At 34.6% G+C, this 6,000-nt stretch overlaps 1 protein-coding gene across 2 annotated transcripts in view; it reads left to right on the forward strand.

Annotated features, from left to right (window-relative positions):
• LOC150107347 (organic cation transporter protein-like) overlaps positions 1-5,625 on the forward strand; it is a 287,152-nt gene extending 281,527 nt beyond the window's left edge. For both annotated transcript variants that reach the window (XM_090391214.1, XM_090391215.1), the window contains exon 12: positions 2,820-5,625. The gene's annotated coding sequence lies outside the window, so the exon portion shown is untranslated. The remainder of the gene's footprint in view (positions 1-2,819) is intronic.
• Positions 5,626-6,000: the final 375 nt, after the last annotated feature.

Here is a 6,000-nt window from a genome sequence, read left to right on the forward strand (position 1 = left end):
GCTGAGTCATACAAATTTATTTATTCTCAAAGTGTAAAAAGAAGATCTGAATGAAATTTATTTAATCTTGAAATCTAGTCTTGAATTTAGTGTTAAAGTCTATAATCAGACTTCACAAAGTCAAAGATATCATTGTGGGATGATGGCTTTGATGTATGACATCATGGGCTAACCCTACTGTAAGATATTCTATCTACCAAGTCATAACTTAAATGCATTTTCTGTTTCAATTCCGTTTCCACTTACTACACATGGGCAATGAATGCTACTCTTCATGCAAAAAAACGTACTACCCATTCCATTTGCTTGTAACCTCTTTATACAGCTTTGAGTGATAGCCTCTTGTTCTGCCATCCTTCATCCATTCTGAAAAATCTCCTTTGCATTAGTCGGTGCATCTTATATCTCATTCAAAACTCTCATCCTCCTGTCCACCAGTCTTTGCATATGGCATTCTCTCAGGCTGTCATCATACCCAACATTTCATACATGCCCTTTGTGACCCTTGAAAATCATTTTATCTCCTCAAAGAGTACCCCGCTAGATTGATCATAAAATCACTCAATGTGCATCCTAATCAAGATTTTGTACAGTTGAACTGTAATATCTTTAGGTTCCTTCTAAAATCTAACATTTTGATAGTGTTTATCAAAATTTTATATAATTTATTTATTTTTTGAATATTTAGTACTATATTTGATTACAGCCAGTCTGGTTGGCCAAGTAGAATAGCATCACTGCTCCCCACCCAGTAGATCATGTGTTTCAATTCCACTACAGACATGAATATGTTTTGAATGTTCTTGGGTGGTAGGTGAATTTCATCACCTGCTGTTGAGACCATTGCTCTGTTTATTGCTTATTTGAAGTTCTGAAGTGGCTTTAATAGTTCCATGTTTGGTTTCTCAAGTAAGTTTTTGGATTATACAAAAAATAAATAAAAAGTATAAAAAAAAAAAAAAGCAAACCTTAGCCCACTCTTGTTACTTACCGTATTTACTGAATATAACTTGCCCTCGAGTATATCTCACACTCCTGATTTTACTTTACGAAAAGAGAAATTAAAAAGTTTCACATATTCCTCATACATGAAAAAAGTTTTAAACTTTAAGAAATAGATAGTGAGTGTTATGGCAGTTTCAGATATTTTGTAATTCGATTGAAGAGGGTCAGCATTTCAACTCAGCAATCATCAGCTTGCCTTTGTTGTTGAGTCATGCGATCTTTTGTTAATACAGCCAATCATATGTATAGGGATGGAAGCAGTCATTGAGGAAACGTAGGAGTGAGAGCATTAAGGTGAAAAAAACGTGATAATATGCACATCTGGAAGTGAAAAATAATGCATCATCATTTCTTCCATCTCCATTTACTGGAGATAGAAGAAAGTTTCTTCCTTACGTAATATTTAAATGTAAAACAATGCCGAAGGAGAAATTTCCCCTTGGAATTCATGTAAGGGTTTATGAAAAAGGATGAACGGACACTACAATGGTTCAAGATTGGATTAAAACAGCTTGGGGGGCATGGGGCCTTATTTTGATGCCTGGCTCTCCTTGTGTGGGATAGTTTCCACAGACACTTAGGACCTGAAATAGCAAAGCAACTTTTGGATGTGAAGACCGATGTGGCCATTATTCCTAATGGTCTTACACCTTGTCTACAGCCCTTGGATGTATCTATCAACAAACCATTCAAGAACTAACTACGTACAAAAATTCTACATGGAGTGGATGGCATTTGACAGCTATGACCTGACTCTGGCAGGGAAGATTAAGAGACCATCATTAGAACTGTTGTGCAACTAGATTTTGAGAGCTTGGGAAATGATTTCACCAGGAATAATTGCCAAGTGTTTTTTAAAAACTGGCATCTCTAATGCCCTGGCTTGGAGCGACAATGATGCTATTTGGGTAGATAACCTTGACAGTCCACACAAGGAACCGTTCTTGAGACTGGAAGTAGCGATAGGAGATTCTACTTAACCTGAGTGAAGTAATTTCAGGATGTAATTTTGATTTGGTAAGTCATGCCCATTTTCAGTTGTTGTTTTTTTTTTAAATCATGGTGATCTTATGATTCCAAAATGATAAAAGGACAAGCAATAATGAAACTGTTTAATTTAATTATAGAAACATTGTTGTTAAAGATTCAAATATATCGCGTGATGAAAATGAGCAGCCGATTGTGCAAATAACGTTGATAAGTAAAATTTAAATTCACTCATTTTATAAATAATGTGAGCAATTATAAATTATAATGAATACTGAGAATTTAATTATAAATGTCAATTTAATTTTTTTCCCGAAAAACTTGAGTTTCCTAAAATCCCTGCATATATCTCGCACCGTGATTTTTTAATTTTCATTTTTTGAGAAAAAGTATGAGTTATATTTGAGTAAATACAGTAGGCACTATAAGTTTACAACCTTTCTTTTGGAGAATTCACAAAAAAAAAAAAAAATTGTTCTTTTTAAAAAATTTTTTTAGTGTAATACTGCCGTCTGTGGTTTAAGCCACTGTAGAATATAATTTAGCTTGCTAAGTGTTTAATTGCTTTCCCATCCTCATTAATTCATTCATTATCCACATAGTTACCCAATAAAAGTACACACACACCACATGGATTTACATTGAGTCAGAAGTCCAGTCAATTCTTTACAATTTATGTGGAGGTCTCCTTCCAGTTCTCTAGCAATTTTTTTTCTTCTAAATCTAATATCAGAACTTATTGTTGATACCAAAGTGTTAGAGCTATTTTCTTATTTTGTTTGCAGAACTAATTAATATATTTCTTTTTGTTTATTGTTTATTTTCAGGTTTCACTATTTTTTGGTAACTTCATACCTACTCCTGAAAGTGTTGAGTTCATCATTTCTTACTTGTCGAGACTAGGAAATAAAGTTCAACAAGGAGGATAAAGGCAGGGGAAGACAGTAAAATTGTGCCTCGTTGTAATTATTTTAGATCTTTACTCAAATTAACTGAGAATTATTTTGATGCAAAAAAAAAAAAAAGTTTTATATCTTGATTGTTGTTGCAATAATCAGAAATATTTGTACTTACAAGCTGTTAAATCACAACTATTTATGACACTGCTACTCAGTAGGTAAAAATCCACATTAATGCAATGAACCAAGGTTTGCAGTGGACTGTTTGAGGATTATCAATGTCACATTATGTCATTCTTCTCTGAGACAAGTTCATTTATGCATGTTTGTGATTGATATGAGTCCTATAACAGAGACATCTCATAATATTTGAGAAGGGGCATTATTTTGATTTTATCATCATCAGTCTGAAGCAAGACTGATGATGATAAATTTGCAACAGTGTTCTTCTTTCATACCCAGGAGCAGACTTAAAAATTTGCTGCCTTAAAGCACTCAGAATCATCCCCTCAAATGATACTTCAGAATTAGTCCTGCTGGCAATGTGCATTTAGTTAACACTCAGTATAAATAAAACGTAAACAGGCTATTAACAAAAACTATGTTTACACATGATGATGATATATACATCCACAGCTATTTGTGGAATCTTGGTCAAATAAAGCATTAATGACAGTAAATTATGTGCCCAGAATAGGCACCTTGTCTTTCAAGACAGGGGTTTCGTAGTACGTGCGGAGGTTCTCTGTCATGTTGGAGAACGAGTTGGGACATCTGTTGGACATACCATGTAATTTTATCCCTTAATTCATCAAGGTTTGATGTAGGTTATAGTGGAATACCCATTCTTCCTTCAACATACCCCAAATGAAGGCATCAAGTGATGTAAGATCAGGAGAACGTGAAGGGTATGGGAATACTGTGAACCTTGAAATAAGCCTCTCAGGGAAGTGTGCTGATAAATAGGCTTCAGAACCATGTGATGTGTGACAGATTGCACTATCCTGTTGGAATACCTGTGCATGAAATGGAATGTTTTCTGCATGACACATCCTATGCAAATCCTGGGTGAACAGAACCAACACATTCTTGATGTAGCATTTAAGGTCGCAGTTACACCACCCTCTTCAATGAAGTAGGGCCCAATTATGCCATGGCTGGAAATCACACACACACACACACACACGCCATGTGGTGACCTTCTCACTGTAAAGAGGTTTCTCTTGCACAAATTCAGGTCTCAAGAAACCTATATGTTTGTTTACATGACCACTTAGATGGAAATGCACTTTGTCTGAGAACCAAACATTATGGAGGAAGGATGGGTCTTCATAGACATTGGCCACCATGCTGCACAGTATTCCTGCCATGCAGCATAATCTGTTGCTGTTAAACAATGACCCACCTGAATGACATATGAAAAGGCACCCAGCTCCTTAAGGATTTTCTGTAGTGACTGCCTCAGTATTCCAAGTTTTACCACTGTTTAGCATTGATTACATTTCAGAGACTGTAATAACATTTGCTCCAGCACATGTCCATGATTTTCATTTATGTTAACAGTTCATGATTTCTCCGAATGCCCTTTGTACTGTGGCAGAACACTGCAGTACGTCGGAACTGCTCTATTAAGGCAATGATGACACTATTGCTTGGAACATGCTTACAGAAACAATGAACAAACTGCTCCCAAACATGTTGTAGGCTTGGACCATATGCTCTACCAAGTCCATATGAATGAAAATAATGCTCAGCAATAAACAACTTTTCTTCCAACATCAACACCATTGCTACAGCTAAATGTAACGTTGTAAACTCTATGCATGCTCTTCTATTAATGTGCATGCAGTCAAACTGCATATCTCGTAGTGTGTACTGAAGGGAGGTGTCGAAGTTTGGTGCTTTTTTGCACCATGCTGTACTTGCAGACAAACAGAAAAAGTAAATAAATCTTTATATTTATTTTAGAGGTTTGTGAATATCTAGAATAATGCAATTAGCTTACATTATTCTAGCTGGAGAAAAATGTAATAAAAAACATAAATAAACTTAATTTTCATTAAATATATTAAAATAGTTTTACTTCATCCACTATATGAATAAAAATTTTACAACTCAGTGACTGCAGAAAACAAGAACAAAATCATAAAAACACAAACTCACTCCTTAATCTGTGAATGCTGCTGAAAGTCGTACATACAAAATTAGAACAGGTCAGTTAACTAATGTAATAACTATTCTACAGCTTATTCAAATAAAATAATAGCAGTTCTGTTTACAACAAGTAACTCTTCAAAAGCTGCAGTGCTAATTCTGAAGAATTACCGCACATTTATTTTTTGATACTTTGATCTCATGTGGAAGTGCAGGGGACCCTGCCACTAAAAACTTGGGGTTTTTCATCCCATTAACAGGCACACTAGCCAGCATAGAACACTTAGACATTTATTGGTCATATAGTCTCATTTATTTCTGCCATAATTCCAGACACCCAATCCAGCCATTATGCTTTCACGTGCTGCATGCAAACTGCATTTTTTTAAAAATGTTATTCTCTGTTTTTCAGAAATGCATCAGTTATCATCTTTCAATATTATGTAACTATCACATTCATTCAGTGTAGCTAACCAGTGATGTACTGTAAAGAAATCTTGGAATGTTACCCCTTGTGTCTTTGATTCAAAGAGGAAAAAAAATCAAAAAGTTTGGATAAATATTAAAAATATGGACTTCATATGTTTCGTCTTCATATTTTCTCCATGAAATCTCTCATAGAAAATATCTTGTCCACTGAAGTGCCTAAAGTATCTGTTGGTAAAGAAACTCTTCCGTAATTCTACTATGAATAAAAATAATCATTATGTACTTACAAAGTTACATGGATTTTATCATATACTCTCAGTGACTTCTCCAAGATTGTAAGCTGTGAAATCTGATATACAAAAAATGTAACACTGTGTGGAGTTTTCCCAGAAATAATATACGTAACACTGTGTGTTAATGTCTGCAAAAGAAGTTATGATCATAAATCTTCTTATTTGAAAGTAATATCCAGCATTGTTTTAACAAGTTTTCTTGAATGAAGGTATACCACTTATAACAAAAACAA

The sequence above is a fragment of the Typopeltis vanoorti genome, chromosome 4, assembly GCF_054136105.1.
Source record: "Typopeltis vanoorti isolate ZY-2024b chromosome 4, IOZ_Tvanoo_1.0, whole genome shotgun sequence".
NCBI lineage: Eukaryota > Metazoa > Arthropoda > Arachnida > Uropygi > Thelyphonidae > Typopeltis > Typopeltis vanoorti.